The sequence below is a fragment of the Belonocnema kinseyi genome, chromosome 9, assembly GCF_010883055.1.
Source record: "Belonocnema kinseyi isolate 2016_QV_RU_SX_M_011 chromosome 9, B_treatae_v1, whole genome shotgun sequence".
Lineage (NCBI taxonomy): Eukaryota > Metazoa > Arthropoda > Insecta > Hymenoptera > Cynipidae > Belonocnema > Belonocnema kinseyi.
In genome coordinates this window covers 73,336,607-73,360,136 of record NC_046665.1, presented here as the reverse complement: position 1 = coordinate 73,360,136, position 23,530 = coordinate 73,336,607, and the positions used below count along the sequence as shown (strand labels likewise).

The 23,530-nt window shown below is 31.0% G+C and overlaps 1 protein-coding gene across 1 annotated transcript in view; it reads left to right on the top strand.

The window, feature by feature from the left end:
• Positions 1-23,530, top strand: part of LOC117180147 — a 108,925-nt gene that overhangs the window by 9,981 nt on the left and 75,414 nt on the right. Inside the window, exon 2 of the transcript XR_004468010.1 lies at positions 5,641-5,697. The gene's annotated coding sequence lies outside the window, so the exon portion shown is untranslated. The remainder of the gene's footprint in view (positions 1-5,640; positions 5,698-23,530) is intronic.

The window sequence follows — 23,530 nt, the reverse complement described above, 5'->3', positions numbered from 1 at the left end:
AGAGTCCTATGTGTATATATCAGATACAACCACTCGGCTTCGACTCATTATGCAGAAGTTCGTTGCGCTCGGTAATTTCAATATTCGTTCCATTTCCCAAAATGTTTGTCGTCGATCCATGGCATTGACCCAAATCAGATCACAGCAAACGTTTTTACGATAAAGTTTATTTGTGCATTAAACCCTCCCTCATTTTTAATTTCCGATCGTGTAAAAAAGCTTAATCAAATTAAATTTTTTATTAATTTTGGTTATTTTCTATTATATAATAGTGAATGCGTAACTGAACTTATTGTTTGAAAGAAAATGAACTGATTTGCCTTTTCACTTCCGATTTAATTTGCTTGCAAAAATTGTTTCAATATTGTATAAGGTTTGAATGAAATATTCAAATTCCAATTTGGTGAAAAATTATTCCGCAGTCCAAGGTCAATTTTTACCAATTTTTAAATAAATTATGTTCAGACGAATTCTATTGTAACCACTGAAGAATTCTTAGTAGTTGAATTTTAAAAATTTGAAAGCTTTCAAATTTCAAGTCAGACTTCAATTAAAAAAGCAGCCAAATTTTAAAACGCATTTGCTTAAAAGTGTCAAAATTAAAATTTCATAACAGAAAAAAATTCAAAATTGCCAATCCTCAAATTTGAAACTGACGAAATCCGAACGACTTTGAAAATAGAAGCATTCAATTTTGAAAGCTCACGAAATTATAAATACATGCATTTGATAGCCCTCAACTTTGCAGAAATAATTTTTTTATTGTCAAAGTTCTTTAAATTCAAGCTAGTCAAAAATGACTAATTGTTGCCACAAAAATGATATATTATACAATATTTTTTTAATACAAATTAACTAAAATCTCCATCGAAATACTTGCAGAAGATTTAGGAAAAATGGTTTTAGAAAAATTTTAATTCCTTTTGCCTGATAATGAATTTCTGTTATTGAAATTTTAGTTTCCTTTTCTACTGAAAACTAGTGCATTTTTCACTGAAATTTCAGTCATACAAATAGATTCTCTGAATATTTGTTTAAAACAAGTAAGTTATTTTCAGCCCTTAACATTTTTTATGAATTCAAAACAGTTCACCTGAGTTTTAAAAAATTGTACTCGAAGTTTCCAGATCACTTAAAAAAATACACTAAATAAAATCAGGAACCTTTTAATTTTTTTTGGAAACCTAACTTTTAAACTAAGAATTAAACGATTTAATTTTTGGCTCAAAATATGTGTTTTTTTGTTTCAGAAATTGATTATTTGGTTAAGGATTAAATTACTTGGTTTAAGTTTCGTTTTTTTTTTAATTCAACTGGCAGAAATGTAATGTTTTTGAGTCCGAAAAGAACTTTTTTTGTTAAAAATTTAACTGTCCTCGGGATAATTAGGCCTTTTCCTTAAAAATGTAACTACTTGATTTAAAGTTCAACTATTTTTTTTAAACACGTCTTTTTTTATTGAAAGTTAAATTATTTGGTTGTTTATGCAACTTTTTAAATTAAAATGAATTTTTTGTAGATGAATTGTCTTTTTTAATTCTAAATTCAACAGTTTGGTAGATAATTAAAATATTTAGTTGAAAGTTAACTTTCTCATTAAATATTATATTTATGGTTGATTGTTTAGATTATTTGGTGAAAAATCGGCTTTTGGTTTGAAAAATGAATTATTTGGTTAAAAATTGAATAATTCTCTTAAGAATTTATAATTTTTTGCTTAAAATTAATTTTCTCAACTGAAAATTTAACTATGACATTTTTCGCTGGAAATTTATACTTTATGGACATACTATGATTATGGATATATTCAACTGTTAAAAAAAGAATTTGTTGAAAATTAACTTTTCAAATGGAGAATTTGATTATTCTATTTTAGGTTAAAAAATGTCTTTTTCAGATGAAAATTGAACTATTTTGTTAAAAATGTTTTTGTTTTGCTTTATTTATCTGATAAAAAAATCTTCTTTCTTGCTTGGAGATAAACGAATGTGTTGAAAATTCGTCGCTTTTTTATTAATATTTCAACTCATTGTTTGCTAATACAACTGTTTTGCTAAAAATGATTATTTTGTCCGAAATTCTTCTTGGTGTCTATTGAATTAAATTTGGTATTTATCCTAATTTTATTTGACTGAATTCATTCCCCTATTTTCGTGAAAAATCACCCTATTTCCTCTGTTTTGAGAATTGGCGGCAGGTCAAAAGTAGCCCAAAATTGGTAGCGTAATTTATGGATGTCCCTAAAGCTTAGGTAATTCATTATTGAAAAATGAAATATTTGTAAATCATGCAATGACCCTCTCAGAGGAGTCTCGCATGGTCGAGACTCGAGACGCGTGGAAGGCTTCGCTTGCACGTGAATGCTTCTGGGTGCACAGTGCGTTGAGGGATGGCAATGGTGATGTGGGGGCGATGGGTGGTAATGTATGAGATGAAGGGTGGAAAGGGGGAGAAGCGTGACTATATGAAGAGGATTGGGGGGGAGGGAGTTAAGGGTTGAAACAGAGGGGATGTTAGGGGTATCGTGGCACCACGAGATGCATACTAATTACACTCGGCATTGTTTCGTCCGTTCTGTAAAGACATGCTAATTACATCGCGAAGAACTCTTACGGGGTCTCGACTTTGCGAGAAAATGAAGCGCGCCCAACGCAGTGCCGCTCGTCTTCTCGCGTGCTCTCTTCACTCCATTGAAAAAAACTCTTTCTCCTTTATCTTTGCATTCCCGCCCTCTTCTCACACTGATATCTCTTTTTCGTTGCCCCGTGAAACCTGACGCCAAAAAATTAGCCACGTCTGGATGATTTCAATCCACAGAGAAACGTTTGAATAGTTGACTCTGCCACACTTAAAGTGCCTGACAATGAAGAAAATAAGTTCTGGTTATTTTATTCAAGGTTTTTATTACATGCTTTCTGTCTTTAAAAAAAAAACTATTTACTTTTCTTTGAACAGATTTTGTAACGAATAAAATGTTTAGTTTATACACGAGCAATTTTTTTTTCAGTTAGTTTGGTTAGCTTATTGCAAACCTGAATTAAAAGGGCCCATTGTAAATTAATTCTCAATAAAGTATTTTGTTTCATTCAACATACTATTTGTTAAACAAGCACAAACGGGATGACATAATTTTGCAGAATTTTAAAAATTTAATGTGTCAGAAAAATAATTAAAAACTAATTAACGAAACAGTAATATCCCGAAACATTAAAATTTGAAAAATTTGCAAAGTCCATTTGGTTCAAATATTTTAAACTCTTTCTAACTTCTTTTTTGTTTAAATTTAAAATATTAAATAGTTTTATTTCTGTGGAAATAATTTTTCATGTGGTGTAAGAGGAATGAAATGAAGTAGTACTGGGCATGTAAGATATTTATTCTCAAGTAAACTATTGGATTTTTTTCTCGGGAATATCAGTTCGGATTTTCAAAATTTCTGTAATTTAAAATTTAGGGAATAGGAACATTCCGTAGTTTTAATTCCTCACTGGAATTTTCATCTTTTAGGACATAAGTTTTGAATTGTACAAATTTGAAAAAAAAGGAACTGGAACTTTTCTATCAATTTAGAAAAAATCCACAGCAAGGCTGTTTTTTAATTTTTTGGTACATGAATTTAGAATTGCATTCCTTTTAAAGAAAAAATTAAGTAGAGCGTTTCTAACACTTTTATTGTAAAAGTAATGTTACACCGCAAGATTATTCATGAACATTTTTCGACTTGAATTTGTTATTGTGTAAAACCGATTATCGTTTTAAAAAATTTTAACGCGAGCAAAATTGTACATCTTCTTTAAAATTGATTAAAAGTGCCGATAAAGGAAATGAAATTAATAATTGTACACAGTATATGATTGAATAATGAATTAATAATAAAATATAATATTCATTCGATGAAAACTCCGGTTTTCAGTATAAAGCGTCAAAATAAACTATAATTGTTCAAAAGTTGTGAATCTTCTTTGAAATATTATTTTTTTATTTTTTTTTTAAATGACCGATTTTCTATAAAAATGTGAATATAGCCTGAAACTGTTCAAAAATTGAAAGTCTTGCTTGCACTGTAGTAATTTTTGTTTTCGAATACCAATTTTATGTGTAAAAGTGTAACATAATCTAAAATTATTCAAAAATTAAGAACCTTTGAAAGCTCATACATTCTTTTAATTTAATTTTTCATGCTAAGGTTCTTGACCAGGTAAAATTAATAAATAATTCTTTATGTTAATTTTGCTGTCTACTGGTTCTATCAGTATTATTAAAATATTGATTATTCTTAATATTGTGAAAAAAATGCTCTCTTGCAAAAATTAGCATAAAAAACTAATAAATATGGTCTTAGTAATATATTTTTCCTGTAAAAAATGCTAAAAAAAGGAAAACGTAAACTGAAAAAAACATTATCTTTGAGTTATAATAATTTTTTTAATCAAAATGACCATTATCGATATAAGAAGATAATATAACCTACAATTGATGAAAATTGGGAATCTGGATAATAATTCTTTTTATTTTTAATTCCAATATCCGTTGTAAACACACGAAATAAATTTTTTCTTGAAATTTTACGTCTTCTTTGAAATTTTATGATGTTCTTTATTTTTTTTTATTATTATTATTTTCAAAATTAAACCGTACGTACGAGTACTAAAAAAGCACAACAATGTTCGTCAATTATCATAACGTTCAATACAATTTTCTTCGTTAAAATGGATTAATTCCAGATTTACTTTCGAAACTGTCAAATTTGAGATAGAAAAGAACTTTAAGTAATGAAAACCCAATCAGGGGTTCAACAACAATTTTTGCGAAATTGTAGAAACATATATCGCTACGCCACTTTTTTTAGATGGGAAAGAAAACAATAGAATTTAACCTTCCCGGAACTTTAAAAAAAAATTCACACTTTAGTATCAATTTTTCCTAAAATATTCTGTAAATCACTAATCTCGTAATTAGGAAAATATATTAATAATTTTATTCTTTTCAAGTACCAGAATGTGAGACCGTGCTACAATAAATTTAATGAATAATCAAGTTGCCTATTTTCTTAAGAGATCCCTGTTCCTCATTCATGCTTTAATTGTCGCCAATTAAACCGCCTTGCTAGTTTATCTTCCTGGGAGCATTTGTGCCCGCAAATTATAAGAATCCTTCTCTTTTAACACACATAGGAACAATTTCGCGGGGCGCTGCGCCGCAATGACTGAATGATAATGATGATTGCATAGAGGATTGCTCCCTTTTTTTCTTTGTCTTGCTTACGGAACTTAAACCCTTCAAGCACAGGGTCCCGTATTCTCGGGTAAAAACAACTTTTTTTACCCGAGGATACAGAGATGCGCTTGCATCACTTAAGTGTGCTTCTGCATATCTATTCTGGCCCAGTAAAGAATGCACATTCATCCGAAACCTCGTCTTGAACTCATTTTCTCTTCAAAATATTTAAAAAGTAATGATTTCTAGGGACAAAAGTAATAATAAATAGTACTATTAGTCTGCAATGGATCATTTCTGCATTATAATTGTTTTACTTTCTCGTTTATTATTAATAGACTAGGTTGGCTTAATATGTCCCTCTGTCCGTGAATATTTATCCGCTTTAAGCCTGTAAAAACTAATATCGGTTTATTTTTTCAGATTAACGAATGACGCCGTAACCGCGTACCGGCTGGTGCGCAAACCAGAACAAGACAGGTAAGGCATGGGAAATATAATTTTTTAACTTAAGTTACGAATAAAAAAAAAGACTTACGCGACGGGACACCTTCCTCCTTCGTTCAAAAGATATTTCAGAATATTATTTAAAACCATTCCTTTTGTTAATTAAATATGCGAATCTTCTACCTTTAAAGGTGAATTCCCAATCAGAGTCGAATTTTGAAATAAAACAGATTAAACGTTAACCAAAAGCAATTGCCTTTTTACAACTGAGTAGTTAAATTTTCAAGCCACAATACGAATTTTTTGGAAGACTTTCCAATCCGAAAAGGTAAATTTTGAAAAAAATGTGAATTCTCAAAGAAAAATGTAATAGGCGATATATCAAACAAATTTTTTTTAATGAATTTCAACACAAGTAAATTTTCAACAGAACAGTTAAACTATTAACTATACAGTCGAATTTTTACGCAACGAAGATAAATTCTCAACAAAAAATATAATAGTTGATATTACAGAAAAATATGAAATTTCATGAACAGTAATTTTCAGACAATTAGCTGAATTCCTAAAAAAAATTTAAACAAAAAAAACAATTTTTTACCGCAGAGATGAATTTTCAACTAAAATGATGAATCTTAAAAAAAATGTATAACATAGTGATTAATTATTTAACTGAGAAGCTCAATTTTCAATACAAAATATATATTTTCGACAAATAATGTTACAGTAGATATTTCATCGAAAATAAGAAATTTTGCAGAAAAAATCATGTAATCATTAACCAAACAAGAATAATTTTAAACTAAACAGTTGTATTCCTATTAAAAAATTAAATTTCGAACTACCAAAAATGAATGTTTAAAAAAAAGAAAAACAAATCTTTCCCAAAGAGATGAATTTTCAACTAAAATTATGAATCTTCAACAACAGAAATATTTGCCAACAGAATGATTAAATCTTCAACGAAGCAGTATAATTTTCAAACAAAGATAGGCATTTTTAATCAATAATAATAGTAAATATTTCAATCGAAAATTACGAATCTTCAAAAAGATAATTTTATCCTCAGTCAATGAGAGCTAATTTTCAAGCATTTTCAACCATTTTCGAATAAATTTTCAATTATTATACGGAAAGATGACATTTCTACCGAAACAAATAAACTTTTAACCAAAAAAAAATATTTTTTTTTAGATAGTAGAAATATTAACCGAAAAGATTTGAGTTGAATTTTTAACATAAAAAGATGACTTTTTTAAGCAAATTGTTAAATTTTTTGTCAAATAATACGTTTTTTAAATAAAAATATAATCTTCCGGAAGAAGCAACTGCAAACAAATAGAAATAGAAGTACAAGGCAAATAAATTACTAACAAGAATATTATATCAAGGTGGCCGCAAAAACTATGTTTCGAAATTTGCTACTTTCATCCCCGGCCGGTATTATTCCATGATCAGAATCTCAGTCTTGTAAGATTCTCAAAGTAGAATCTTTAATAAACAGAATAAAGAAATTTTAAATTGAAATTTCAAAGTTTCAAATTTATTGTAGAAACTTCCATACTTTTGCAATACTTTTTAACAATCCGTGACTTTCCCTGACCAGCCAAATTCCTTGATTTCTCCCTGATTTCCAGGTTTTCCCTGACCTACAGCCACTTTGATCATAAAAAATGACCAATATTACATTGGTTATTTAATTTTACATTTTTTGTATTTATCGTAATCAGTTCAACTAAACTAATTTATATTAAATACACTAGAACCTGGAATTAATTACTTCGGATCTACTACGTTCCGAGAATTGATGCCGTGGCGGTTTTTTGACGAGAGAGCCGATGGGCTAAGAGAGGAGAATTTGTTTATTCAAGCGTGACAAACAGCTGAAAGGCCGTACTTGAAGTGCGTTAATTGCATCAGGTTATTTCATGCGTCCAATTCCAAGAGAAAGGAATTATGCGGCCCTGCCTATTTTCATTTGAATGCCCTGGAAATAATATCAAGGCTAATGAAAACTATGCCCAAAACCGTAATTCAATCCAGGTTCCAGTGTAAGTGAAGAGGAATTCGTTTATTTTTTATTTTTATTAAATGTCATAAACTGGCTTTGGCTTTACAAGTTTAATCGAGTAATGAAACAAATAACCTGTTCTGCGAATAACAATCGCGGAGCCTTTCATGCTTTCCTCAAAGGGCACGTAGCGGATAAAGGCTTCATTACACGTTACACGAGGATGGATAAAGAATCTCGCATTCGAGGACGGATTCTTCTATTTTTCATCTTCCTTCTTTTTCATTTCTCGAATACACCGTCCGTTCCCAGGATTATGCGCGTGCAAAGAGAATCCAGGGTCTTTGGGTGCCGCGAGTGTAGTATGCTTGGAATTTAAAATGCATTTCATCTCGTTATACTCTCGCCCCATCTCGCTTTCTACCTCTCTAGGTTTTACTCTGACTTGGCCCGAGAGAGCAATTCTTTGCTGGTTCTTCCATCAATTTTCCTTCTCTCTTGTTATCTCTTGTCTCTGGTTATCTCATGTCTCTTTTCATCTCTTGTTTCTTTTTATCTCTTGCCTCTCGGAGAACTGGTACTGTACTCTTGCCCGCACGTTCGACAGACGTCATATATGTCTTTATGAACGCATCTGAAGTAGACAAGTGCATTAAAACCTCGGGCGTTAGTTCAAGTTTCAAGAGGAACGAAGGAGTACGTAAAGGGTGCCAGGGGGAGAGGAAGAGGCAGAGAACTGACTCCAAACGACAGTAGATGGAGGGCCGAGGAGAGTTCACAAAGGAATGCAAAGCAAGAGCCACCCCCAATCCGACATCCGACTCTTCCTTTACTGTATCGTTCAGCGGTGGAGATTACAACGCATTATCATACAAGGCGACCCTTTCCTTCATCTCTCTCTCTCTCTCTCTCTCTGTCTTAATTGATTTCCACCCCCACGCGCTCCTGTCCAGTCAACGAACGAGCTTTTCTCAAAGCAGAAACCAAAATAGGATTTCTTATATGTTTAGGGAAATTCATAGATTGATGAACAAAATTGTTTGAAAAATTAAGTAGCTTTAGTTTCTTTTAAGTGAAATTATAAGTAACCAAAATAATTAGGAAAATTTGATCAATACTATGAACATCTATACAGACAGACACATTCGTGAAAACCTGTTTTTCGGATTCAGGGGGTCTCAGAACATGGACATTTAACTAAAACTGGCGGGAGAAGTCAAATTTTACACAAATCTAATACCTCCTCTGATGAGAATGTAACAAAGAAGTACAACCAATTGAATATCATACATAAAATTGAAGTAAAGCCAATTCAATACGTTATCAAGGAGCGCCGACTAATGATAGTTTGAGGGATGTTACTTGGGTCATCTTAGGCCAATTATGCCATCTTAGACAGATGCTGAAATCCTGAAGGAAGTTGAACCATTATCCCAACATGATTCAAATCGTATTCTAACTAGAAATGATATATATTCTCCTGATAATCCAGAATTTAAAGAGGAGCGCTTGTTCCGGATATATTGTTACTGATTCAAATAGTATTCAGCTATGATGATGAGTCAAACTGCAAGTCAATTTTAGTTTTAGGATACCTTATCTAACAAATGAATAGGTTAAACTGTTTTCATAAATGTTTCGGTAACTCTTTCTACAAACAATTATTTTAATTTTACTCAAAATTAGAAAATATTTAATTAAAAATTAGTTGATTTTAACTATTTACTAATTCTTATTTCATCAACTGCCCTTTTACAATTTTCCTTTCATTAGCCATTCTTAATTGGTGATACAAGTAAAATCTAAATAATTCAGATTCGAAGCGCGTTTGCAAATGGTTTTAGTTAGCATTTCTACCCGTGCGGAAATTCCAATATGGATCTGATCGAGACCAGATCGTGCAGGATATAGCCCAAATGGAGCTATCTAGATGGGGCCAGGCTCGAAATAAAACTCGATACCCGATCGGGGCCCAAACGCTGCGCCCAGCGATAACCCGGCCTGGCCCCGAGCGGGCCCATATTAATTTATTTTCATTTATCTTTATTAAAAGGGATTCTCAAATAAAATAATATTAAAATCGTATATATCACCTCCTTAACTGAAATTTGAGAATATGAATATCAGATTATCAAACAGATCACGATATGAAAACATTTGTTTGAAATAAACAATACCTACGCACTCGTCTTGTGCTCACTTTTGGAATTTTTTCTCACTTACTTTGTCACTTTTACAAATAATAATTGAAATATTTTTGACGTTTAACACTGTACATTGAAACTTGGGCGATTTGGAATGAACCCACTTTAGTATCCGAAATAAATGGGGCGCCATCTACTGCCAAGCTTGTCTGTTAAGCCAGGGTCTGGAGGGGGCCAAATTAAACAATCACAAAATTGCGTGCCCGATCTGGCCCAAATCGGAAATAAGGCAAACATTTGGCAATTTCTGCACGCGTCATCATAATTATTAGTTTTTTCATAGTCAACTTCTAGTTATTTTATTACTAAACCAATTCCATTTATAATCATGCAGACAGGTCGAGCTTAGGGTGTCAAAATGATTTGGCGTTTGAGTATATCATTCCAGAGTAAAAATAAATGGAAATATATTTCAAAGATTTTCCTAAAATGTTACAATAATTTTTCCACAATAATTTAAAGATTATTTGAAAAGTCTTTAAAAAATGACAGAATTTTATATTCCCTCATTTTTGTTCCTTGTAAACCACTACTTTATATTGAAGAATGAAGATAGTAAATGAGGGGGGAAATGGGAAGAGGATAATCTTGCTTGAATAAAAAACCACAAATTTTGATTTTTTCAACAATCATTTTTTTTAATATAAAGTAATGGTTTACCTGGAATCAAATTCAGGGAATTTATTGTTCACATTGCCCTTAATCTCGAAAAAATATTTATTTAAAATTAGGTTTTTTTAAATTCATTTTTAATAATTGCAGAAAAAGTGCCGCAATTTTGTTAGTTTAAAATATTTATTCATTTTCCTCAAGCCAATTGAAAGCACCGGAGTTTAGGAGTCGAATAAACTAATAAAACCCCAAATACTAATGCTCGTCCGGAAAATACTGCATTTTGAATAAAGAATTGGTAATTTTTTTATTACTCTCAAAAAATCTTCAAATAATTGTAAAAATATAATAATAAAACTTATGAGTGATCGGTGAAATACATGCTGTTTTACTTTTACTTTAGAATTATATAATTTAATTACTAGAATAATAAGTATAAAATGAACTAATACTATGAATTAGTATAGTTAGCCAATCTTAGAAGACAACTAGTCATCATTATTAAAAATTGTAATTAAAGTAGTTTTCTACTTATTCATAGTCAAATCCTACAAATTCAATTAACAGTCGATCAATTTGTACTCAAGCTTTATTTTCATACAAGACTTTATTCTAATAATTCATTTAGTTACTAAATTAACTAGTAGTAAAGAAACTACTACTAATTGAGTTAGAAAAATTTGAGAAAATTGGTAAAAAAAAACTACTAATCACTTTTAGAAATCCTAACTGAAGTAGCCTTTTACTAATTTGCATTAAGAGAGCGTTTATACTATTTCCGTCTATTCAGAATTTTTAATAATTCTCTCTTGTCGCAAAAACTTGAATAAATTATTAAGTTATCATTTGGTTACCAAGTTATACAGTTAGTAGAAATAGAACTTCTATACTGAATGAATTAGTCAAATTGAACGATTTTTGTACATAATTACTCAGTATTCAGAAGAATGTTATCTAGAATAGTTTTCTATTATTTTGCATTCAGAGAGCGTTCGCACCAATTACTTTAGTCAGAATTTTTGCTAACAATTAGTACTTTTCTACTAATTCACAGTCTTTATTCTGCTTAACCATTTAGTTATCATTTGGTTACCAAATATATTAGCGGAAATGGAAATACTAATAATTGAATTAGTACAATTTTACACTATTAGACGAAAACTGTCGATTATTATTATTCATTTAATGTCAATGCTAGATTTTTCTTAATAGTGATAGATATAATTGTTCCTGATTTTATTTGTTTTTGTCAGTGAACAAAATCTTTCTAAGATCGCGAAGGTTCAAAGAATTTTTTCACAGGCTGGAAAATATATTCATAATTTATTATTAGTTATACATACCAGTAGATCAAGCAAAATAACATCGTGAACTATTAGTACTAATCCTTACTAAAGTAATTTTCTACTAATTTACATTTAGAGAAGAGCGGGAAACAAAAAAGTGTATCTCCTAAATTCATAGAATTTTCAGTCAAACTATAAAAATGTGCCAAATTATGAAACTAACACAATTTTGCCTATATTATATACAAAAAAGAAGACCTTTTTGTGTGGAGGGGTACCTGCTCATATGGAGAACCTTGGCGGCATCCTGTGCTCAGGACGTTGATTAATCTCACGTTCGATCGAACGAGCCCACGCAAAATATAGAAGGGGCGTTAAGGTAGCAGGTGATTGGCAGGGGGTGGGAGAGAGAGAGAGAGAGTGAGAGAGACAGACAGACAGGCAGAGAAGTGAGGAGCGTGGAGGGAGGATATCAAAAGAGAGAGGAACTTGTTCTAGAGCATGGAGGAGAGGCACGCTCGCGAAACGAGTAGCCGTGAGTCCGCGTATGTGGGGGAGGTTAGGAGCGATATATGGCGGACGAGAATGGCGACTCGACATGACAATGGATTGGCACATTCTTCCGGAATGATCGAGATCCACTCCGTCATTCCGGCGCACCGTGAATGAGGCCGGATCTTCGGTGGTTGAGTCGCTGGTCGCCGATTGGATCCCAGTCAATTGTTATCCTCAGCCAATGATATCCTCCAATGCAAAGAAGTTGTGTGTAATATGAATAGACACATTGCTTCATACAGAAGTATAGATAAAAGTAACAGGCAACTCTCTAATCTAAATATCTGTACATCATATTTACTGATTATTAGTAGTATTTCATTTTTTTAGTATTTTCATTTTTAACTTAAGTTTTAGTCAAAAATGAATAATAATTATTAGAGATTTTTACTAATGTTTGTAATAAGTGTCCTGTAATATTATAATGTATCTCATTTGAGGCATTATTCCACACATCTAATAGTGTAGCTGATTATTGAGACAACTCAATAAATTGGTTTGTAGTTGATTTTTAAGGTACTAAAAAAACTATGTACCGAAATTCATTTTAAAAATGTAGAATTTATCAAATGGGTAGATAACTAAATAATTATAGTTTACCTTGGACTGCAGAGAAAAAGTATTTAGTTTAGCTTTTTATATTATATAAATTTTTTCCATTTTTAATTTGATTAATTAATAAGAAATTCAATTTCTAAAATTTGTGAATTTTTAATTACGTTACTTATTTCTACTTTACTCGGCATGTAAACAAATAAAGCTTTTTAAATTTCAAATTATAACAAAACTTTTTTTCATTAATTTCATGGCTTAAGAGTTAAATTTTCTTATCTCAATTGATTATTGATTGAAGCTTATGTAATGACTTCAAGAGGTAAAAATTTAATTACAATTAAGTATCTTTATTTTGCCAAAATAATAAATTTAGGAGCCCGACAAAGATCGTACGACATTTCGGTATCATCCGCTAACATATGGTTTTATTATCAGAAGAAGCATATTTTAGAATCGGTAACAAAAATGTTATTTGCAGCAAGTGAAGTTGGTTCAAAAACAGAAAAAATTCGATACTTCCAGTATTTTTTATTCAAAAACAAGTTTGAATAAATATAAACTAATATTTTATTTTTATTATGATGTTTTCCAACATTAAAATTATTTCTAAACCTATAATCTGAATAGAAATCAAAATTTGATATTTTATTTAAATTAACATATACAATTAAATCATAATGTAAAAATATGGCGAAAATCAATTTGATTATGGTAATTATTTCTGTAATTATTTATATTATGCAAAAATCGTAATGAAATTAATTTTTCTTACTTTAATCTAGTATATTGCTACTTCGATTGAATGATTACACCCATTCTAATTTTAAAATGTTTTATTTTAAACATGAAAAGTTCACTTTTCTTGTGATATACTTTCCAGTCAGTAGAAATTTTCTGAAAAATCAGGGACTATTAACTAAAATTTAAGAAGTTTTCAATAGATTCTAAGTAAAAATGGTACGAATGCTTTAATAAACGTCACTCAAGTTTATTAACCTAAATTTGCTGAAAATTCCAGACGTATTTTTACTCAGGAATCAATGAAAATCACTGATTTCCAATGGGGTTTTCACTGATAGAGATCTTGAAAAATAAATCACTAATTCAAATTTAGAGAATGAAATATTCTATTCCTCTCAATTTAAATATATATCGAAATTTTAAGTTACTTTTAAATTAAAATTTTTAAATTGTAAATAGTTTAAAATCAGATTTTTTTAATTATACATTTTCAGATTTTTAGGTTCGTAAAGTTGACAAACAACCAATAGGATCTTTAAAAATGATTTATATTGCAGTTCGTTCAAAATTAAACGTCTAATAATTTGGGGCTGTCAAAATTTAATTTTATTTAAACAATTAAACCCTTTAATTTATTCATTAAAAGTTACTTATCAAATGTTACAATTCTTTATATGTCGGATTTTTAAACTGTTTAATGTTGAATATTTCCTTTTCACAACCATTTTTTCCATCAATCTTTAAAAACATGTTGGATTTAAAAATACAAAATTTTCTACGCATTCTACTCGAAATTGAACACTAATGTTTAAAGATTTCAAATTATTTTTATTGCTTTTTCTTCTTCATAGAGAAAGTTTTTGAAAATTTTAATTTAGAAAGGATTCTATAAACAACTTTCTAAATTCAAATTGTATTTGTAATTTTCCTGATTTAAATCTGTGGATATGTTGAATAGTTTAAATTATTGACATTCAATGCTGAAATGTCATTTCGCGTACGATTTAATTTTCTTTAGAATATGCCTTGATGGTAAAAAGCGGCATCTGGTGGGACTTTGTTTTAGTTTAAAAATTGAAAAGACGATCAAAAATAGAGCTTTCGGAATCAGGTAAAAATCTTTCAAATTTAAGTATCAATATAAGATTCTAGAACTTTAAAAATATTGCATTCCCTTTTTTCAGAATTAAAATCCAGTAGCACTTTGATCATTTTTGCGGTTAGAATAAAACAAGTAAACCAAATTGAGCATGTATTATAATGATCTAATCAAAGGATTAATCCATTTCAATCCTGAATTCAAAGGAGCTTATGCGGCAACATATTCGTATACAAGATTACGTGACGCATGTGTCATGCGGTTTGCGAGACGTCGGGTTGACACGTGATGACGATTCCACGTCTGACAGTCGTTATCGAATCTCCGTTCTTCCGGCACCGATACTACTTAAGCTGGAAATTACGTCGCGATTTCAACACATCAACTTATTGACATCGCTCTCATTAAATTACATATTGGCATGCAAAATAAGATGAGAAAATTGCTTTTTAATCCTATAATAACGAACGATCTTGTATGCTAATGGGCTCTTGTGGAGAGCTTTATTTAGTGGATATGATTTGAGTCAAGATTTTGGATCTTACTATGGGGTTATCAGTCAGCTTATATATTTTTTTAATGCGTGACATATTATGAATTTATGAAGCTCTTCGTCTGGGGTAATTGCTAGAGAGATTGATCAGCAACCCTTGTCGGGGCGATTTTGCGAAATGAACGTCTTGCTTCAATAAGTACCACGGGAATTCACTAAAACAGTAGAAAGGTCAATGTCAGGAGAAGAAACTGTTGCTTTCTTATTATTATAATTATAATTCAACAATCAATTTAAACTTTAGCATCATTTAAAGGAAATTTTATACCAAAATTTTTTTATTTGTACAGCTTTAAATACAAAATAATAATATGAAATCATATTTCAGAATAAATAATTTGTTATGAATTTTTAATGCGGATATTCTATTATGCTAAAAGCAACAATAATACAGCATACATGAAAATATTACTCGCTGTTAGACAATATTACGCATTATTGCGCGTTATTGCGCGAGAAATATACTGAGGAATACACGAGTGAATCCCTCTCTCCCCAACCCCGGTAATATTTTTTTAAGTGAAGTTGAATGGAAACATTAGAAGATAATCCAAAAAATCTCTGTAAATGCAAGAACACTATTTGGAAATGAATCGCTTTGAATTCTGCGAAGAATCTTGTTTAGAGAGGCTAGTGTTCTTACGAGATACTGCTATCATTAAGCAATTTCCGGTTCCCGGACAAGGAGTCTGCACTCGAAGATAATTCGTTATCAAAAGCCGGGGACTTTCTGTCTTTTTCGTTGACGTTAAAAGAGAGATGGCGAAGGATAGTAAAAAGAAAAGAAGGATAATTAAAGAGGGAGATGAATCCTGATTCAACGTATCTGCGTGGGTGACGCCATCCGAATAAACCGGAAGAAGATTTTGATATCTAAAATCATCTTTAATTTTTCAAAGACTATTGCAGTTTCTTCTTCACCACCCTCTTCAATTTTTCTCCCTGAAAAATACTTTGCTGTCATCTTCAAATAGAAAAATATTGGTCCTGTGGGAGTCGTTAATATAATAAAAGAGGGAGAGAGTTCGCGACTTGCGGTGTAAAACAATATTGATTGGTTCAACAATGCGGGCAGATTACGGGGTGGTTGAACGGGGTGGAGAATGGTCCGCGTTGCATTGTACTTACTGCGTCCGGTCAAACTTTTCATCGTCGTCGGTTTCTCCCTTTCGGTTTGACTCCCATCCACCTTCCATATTCTCTCTACGCTCTTTCCTCCTCTATTTTTCTCTGTCTCTTAGATTCACTTCTACTCAGTTTGTTTTTCTCACCACTTCATTTTTCCCCTCTTGTCAATATTATAGAACCCATCTCTCTTCGTATTTCCCTGGTTCTTTCCAATGGCTAGGCTTCAGCGTAAGAGCTACTTTGTAACGGCCATCACGACCCACATACGTAATGCATCTCTTATAACATCATGTCATGCAAGTACTTGCGAAGGACAAACGTAATTGACAGGTATGACGTATTGTTTTACGTTATAACGATCCCTTATGTTCAAATGATTAGGGCTCATCCACAAATAATGTAAGAAGTTTTTCAATCATTTTGCTCCCACCCCTCTAACATAACACCCACTTGCATTTTTTGAAGAGCGGGAATAAGCTGGAGCAATGGTAAAGTCAGCAAAATAAAGGAGCCGTCTATTTTACTAAACTATTTTCCGGAAATTTTATTTCTCATACCATCTCTCGAAAAAGTGATTTGGTGAACACTTTTCAAAACTCGTCAAAAATTCGTTTCACTACTTTGTGCCACAGACCCTTGATGAAAGGAACTAAGCGGTTAGAATGTAGATATGTTTTCTGAAGGAGAGGCGGTATAAAGGTGGACAAGAGGCGCTGTTTCAAGAAGGGTTTGGAGAACGAAATCCAGAGTGAGAAACTCACTTTTAAAATGATTTCGGCCTGACTTTTGAACCCGAGCTTTGTTTTAAGTGTAGGAGTGCGTCTAAGTATCCTGTACCTACATGATGTTCGTTCTTGCTTGGGATTATGTACTACCCTCGTTGGAATTTGAAAAATTTTTAAGCACTTGCTTCTCTCAGTAGTCTTTTCTGTTCTGTTGCATTTCCCAGTTGTTTCAACTTTGATTTCAAGCTACTTTCAGAGATAAACTGCAAAAGTTTACTTATAAAGGCATTTTATAAAATCAATAGATACAAGAGATAAGTTATCCCATAAATTTAAATTGTATACTTTTTTGTGAAGGCTATTTTATAGACTAAATTAATGTCCTATACTAATTAATTATATACATTTATTATGAAAAAGAGGTAATTTGTAATTAAATATTCTTAATCAATAGATTATTTACAACTTTTTTATTATTTGATAAGCATCTGTAGAGTATACTCTCTATTTGTACCAAATTTTAAATAGTTTCAATAACATTTGACCCAGTTATGACGAACTATGTTTTAATTATTTATTGGTATTCGGGTTTTTTCATTTTTTAATTCTTATTATTAAATTAAATAATCGGAAAAAATATTCACAGCAAAATATTCCAGCTTGATATTCTATATAAGTTTATATATTAGAAAAAAAATTCTTTTGCGAATTTCACCATTTTCACTTATTAAGACCCGGTGGCTGACACTTTATGTGGTTTTTTTAGATTCAAGCAAGTTATTGAATCCGTGAAATCAATTCAATCAAAAAATTAAATCCGATGATCAATTTTGTTCAGTCGAAAAAGATAGAGTATTTTATTAATTCGAAATTAAAAGTAAAAAATCATATTATTTCTTTCACAAATTGAATTGCTTGTTCACCGGTTATTGTTCAATCTTGATCATTAAAATAGTCAGTTTCTCAACTCACTAGGTTTACTAAAACCCAAAAATACTTGTCTTACAAAACTATTACAAATGTTAGACTGGGATCAAAAAGCTCCTAATTCCCAATGGTTTCCTTACATATTAACAAAAATGCTTGTAACCTTCTAATGTTAATAAGAAGCTTACACAGGAATAAATATCCTCCCCACAAGGTAATTTAAAGCTCGTGTCAGTAATAAAACCGGGAAGTAGCCTATCATGAAGCTATTTACATAAGTAAAAAGTCCCCTCCTCTTGAAGCTTTTACAACTTAATCTCGAAATAAAAGCGACCTCTTTCCTCTATACCTCCTGAAAAGGTAAAAGCAGTTTAACGCCTTGAACACATCTCCCGAGAGGAACGAACACGTGAAGTGAAAACCCGGATTTTTGAGAAGCAGAGCAAAGAAAGGGAGTGAGCCTTCCGGGACTGAAATGAGGTGGTGGGAGGGAGTGGGGCAATATCACAGAGGGCGAACGAAAAGAAAGCGGTGGAGGTGAGGAACGTGGCGAAAAGCCGAGAAAAAGCGCAAGGGAGCTTTCCTGGGGCTCTGCAAGTAAGTGGCTACATCGTGTATGCCAAGTAAGTCCACAGGTGTCCGCGGACAATGCGTGGTGCTTAGTGTGCACGTCTAACGACCCACATTCGCGTGAGTGTCGTTCACGCACGCAAACGAATTGGCCTAAGTGTGTGGGTCCTTCAAAAGAGACTACCAAGGCAGTACCGAGAGAAGTCTCTTAATCTCCATCCATCGAGACAACGGGAGGAAAAACGAGCGCTCGAGGAAAGAACAGAAGGTCCGTGTCTTTTCCCTCCCGCTTTCCACCCCGTCAGGTGCAGCTTTTCTCCCTTGGGCGAATAAGCAGGAAAGAAAAACGAGGGAAACACAAGCCGCGACAACGACCAAGAGATGCAAGGGACCTCTGGTTGTCTAGGGTTGTGCGAAACAAAGTGAAATGTCTTTCTATAGTTTTTACTCCAGAGAACTGTTTCAGAAATATGAGCTTACACAGCGAGCTTTTTTACTTTTTTGTTCAACCTCATGTGATGCGCTTCAACTCTCAAGCGAGAAATAAACGTTATAATTATAAAGTACGTATCTTTTAGTAGTCTGATTGCAGACGATTTACTCTTTATAGTCTTTAGCTGTTTTTGTTTTTATTTTTTACACTGTGTTAATTTTCATTATTTAAAGATTATTGACATTGACATTTTAAATACATTGTAAATAGGGGAGACTGGGATCAACTGAATGCTGTACTAACTGAATAGTGCAAATTTTCTGTTAATAAGATTGATATTAGTATATTGCAATCTTTTTTTACAAAAAGTATTTTGTTTTCGCTTATTAAAAAATTAAAGGTGTATACAAGTATTATTACCATTACAAAATTTGGATGATTTAGTTAGTATTGATATTCAGTTCAGCCCAAAAGTCACCCCTACATACAAATTAATTGAGTTTTTCGGACATAAGGACGAGAAAGAGTCAATTTTTTCTAAATTGAATCAATTGATATTTGAAACCGGTGAGTGTTATAAATTTCTAATTTGAAATTGGTTAAGCTAGAGTTTCTGAAATACTGAATTTAAAAGAACAGAGTTCCCGGTTAAAATCCGGGATGAAGCAGATTTTTCCTCGTTTCTCCAACAGATTATTTGTCCAGTAATCGGCAATACCTAACATAATAATTAATTCTTTAATCATCCCGGTCGACAAAATAATATCAATTATTGAAAAAAAGTATAACGTTTAGCTATTTAAGGTAGTTGGCGAGCCAAAAATCAGGTATGGGGAAAAAACTTTTGTGGCGTTTGTAAGAATTGAGATAATATTATCAGTCATATTCTATAAAATAAGAAAAAAACATAATTTTTTATAAAAAAAGATGAAAACTAATGAAAAATACTTATTTTTGTAATATTTTTCGTAATTGATTTGTAAACAATCTTCCAATATAATTATTTATGTAAAAAATGTATTTAAAACAACGTTTTAATGACTTCAGCCATAGACAAATTTTCTTCCAAAACTGGAAACAGTAAAATCGTAGAGATTGTTTTCTCCGAGAAAATAAAACATCAGTTACTGAAACTAAACAATTAAAGAAATGGTAAAGAATGAAAGTGCGAAAAAATGCAATTCCAAGAATCAATGTTAAGATAAATGTTCTCGTAACTTTTAATATCTTTTTAGCAAAAATCTTTTTTGTGATTTAAAATGAAATCAGTAATATTTTTTTGATTCTGAAATCATACAAAATCTCTCGTTTGTAGATTTTATTTCTGGTAAGAAAAGTACTTTAAGAATTGGAGTTATCTTGTCTTCTCTTTTAAGTTTTATATCAAAGTTTTTCTTTTTATATACCTAGAATTCGATAAGCATAAAATACAAAAAAGTTCAATTTTATTTGGAATTTAATTAATTCATATTTCTTACTCGTCAGTATTAGAGATTTCCAATGCAAAATTGGTTAATTTTAAGTTCCTGGGATTTTTATTTTGAATTACAAGATTTTGCGAGCTTAAATTTCAAATAGTTACACAAAGAGGATGTTCAATTGGAAAATGTTCAACTTCTAACGTAACGTTTCTAATATTGGTAGAATTTGTATTTTTCCAATAGAAAAAAGCCCTCTAAATTTTAGTCAGTTCAGATAACATGCTCTTTTGTGGTTGCTATCTTTCGTTTAGCTAATAATAATTTGAAACTCAAAAAAAAACAAGAATAATTTGTATTCAAGTCGAAACTTATTCAAATGTGCTAAAAACTGATTTTTTGGATCGAAGAAACATGCCATTACTTTGTTTCCATGAAAAATTCACATTCCTGATTTTAAGATGATGAATTTGACCTTTTTTTAAAACAATATTTTCATGTTCCTACTTTTTCAACTGAAGAAATTTCTAGCAAGAACTGCTTAAATTTAAAACAAAATATGCAGTTGACACAATCCAAAAAACTAAGTTTTCACAAGTAGATGTTTTATTCTGCTTTTTAAATTTTCATAATAAAATTTTTTCTTTATACCCATAAAATTTCAACATAATCAACTTCGAAGTCCAAAATTTTAAGACAGAATTTATGTATCCTCATTCCAATAGTAATTTTTAAAGTTTGTGATTGCTATGCTTCAAGTTTCACAGTTCGCTAAACAGATATTTAATTCTTCTTTGAAAACAATTGATCTAAACCAATACGCCAAATGGCAGTACGAATAGGTGCAATTTCCGTGTACGGAAATGAGTGATCGATCAAGGTAGTCCCCATAAGGACATCCGGGCCAGTAAAATTATATATTTGAGTATATTCCAATTCCATGAATATGCATCGTGTTTCTAATACTTTGACGCCCTTCCCCCCACTTCAGGAGAGTTTTCTTTTGGAGGGTGGCTCGCGCCACTTTTGGGGAGTTTTGCCACTCTGAGCGAAACCAGGGGCGTCTGCCATCTGCTTTTTGCTACCTGTAGACGATTCTACACCTGGATTCGTTGCTTCTGCCAGAAATTCAAAGCAACTTTAGCCAATTCAAAGGCCATCAATAGTAAATGGACCGTATTATAATACGGTCCATTTACTATTGGAAAGAAAAATAATTACTCTTTCCTTACCATTACAGATTACGATTTTTCTAACAGTTCTCTATTTAATGAAAGCGCAGCTCTGACTAAGTAAGGAGCCGTGCATAAATTGTAAGTAAGGCCTTTTTTTAGTTTCAAACCACGTAACACCCTCTCCCATTTGTTAAAGCATGTGTGCCTTGAATCCCCACTACCGTTTCTTACGTAATTCTTGTCGACTCAATTTGTTTCGTGAATTTATTAAATGGTCATTCTAAAATTATGTGATTCGATTTCGGGTATTTAGATAAGTAGTTTACTATTAATCTTTAAACTTAAAAAGATCAAATTTCAGCAAAAAAATGGAATAGTTAAATTTTTCATTAAAAAAATTTTTATTTTCAACGAAAAATAAATTGTAACCAAGTGGTTCAATGTTCAAACAAATAGTGTGATTTTCAGATAGTAAGATTTATTTTCTACAAAATAGACAAATTATCAGTAAATTAGATCAATTTTTAACCAAATAGTTGCATTTTTAAACTAAAATAAGATCATTTTTTAACCAAAAGTGAATAGTTAAATTTTGAACCCGAAAGTATGAATTTTCAACTAGAAAGGTGATTTGAACAGAAAACTTCAATCCTTAACTTTATCAGATTCATTAACAATTAAATAGTAGTATTTTTATCGAAAAATTATTGTTTACAACAACAAAACTAAATACAAATTTTAAAAAAAAACTTAGTTTGCTTATATAAAGTATTATAACAAAGTACATCAATTTCTATCCAAATATTTGATTTTTCAACTCAAACAGATAATTTTTTTACCGTGATGGAATACTTAAATTTTAAATTCGAAAAAATAATTTTCAATCGAAGTAAGTTTTCAACGAAAAATGTAGTAGTTGACATGTTAAAAAAACAGTTTTGCGTTTTTCATTTGAAACAGCTTAATTCAGTGAAAAACATTGAGTTTTAAACAAAAAACTTTAATTTTCAAACAAACATACAAAATTTTAACTTAAAAATATAAGCGTTTTACCAAAAATGGAATAATTAAATTTTAAATAAAAAAAAAATAAATTTTCAACAAAACAGTTCTATTTTTGACCAAGCATTTGAATTTTTAACCGAGAAGATTAATTTTGTATGGAAAAAGGAATTTTTAATGAATGCCCTACATTTTCAAACAAATGGTTGAATTTTGAAAAAAAGAACAATTTTCACAGAAAAATGAAATAGTTAAATTTAGAACACGGAAATGTGAGTTTCCAAAGGAAGTTAAAAATTTAAAAAAAATGTAATCCTCAATTTAATCAGACTCATTTTCAAACATATGGTTGCTTTTTTATCCCAAAAATTTGATTTCTACCCAAAGAAATACGAATTTTTATCATAATACATACATTTTTAATCAAACAGTTAAATTTTCAACCAAGAAAACTAATTTTCTAGCAAACCGACGAATTTTTAACAAGGTATATGAATTTCTAACCAAATGATCAAATTTGCAATTGAAAAAAAAAAATTTTTTACGGAAAAGATGAGTTTTCATCAGTAAATGTAATAGCATTTGTACATTCAACAAAACGAAATTCTTTTAACTTAGTAGTTATATTTTCGACAAAAGAAATGCATTTTTAACTAAAATAATGAATCTTTAACTAAAAATATGTATTTTTAACAAGGTTATTTAACTTTTTATTAAATATTGAGAGCACATCGAATCCAATCCACGAAGCACGACTGAATCGTAGTTGAAAAATTTCAGTTTCCCCTCCTTTAGCCGCGAATGTAAACCAATCGGCTCCCCGACGATCGTATCCTACGCTAATTATTTTTATTCACGGCTCTGTGTAGAGG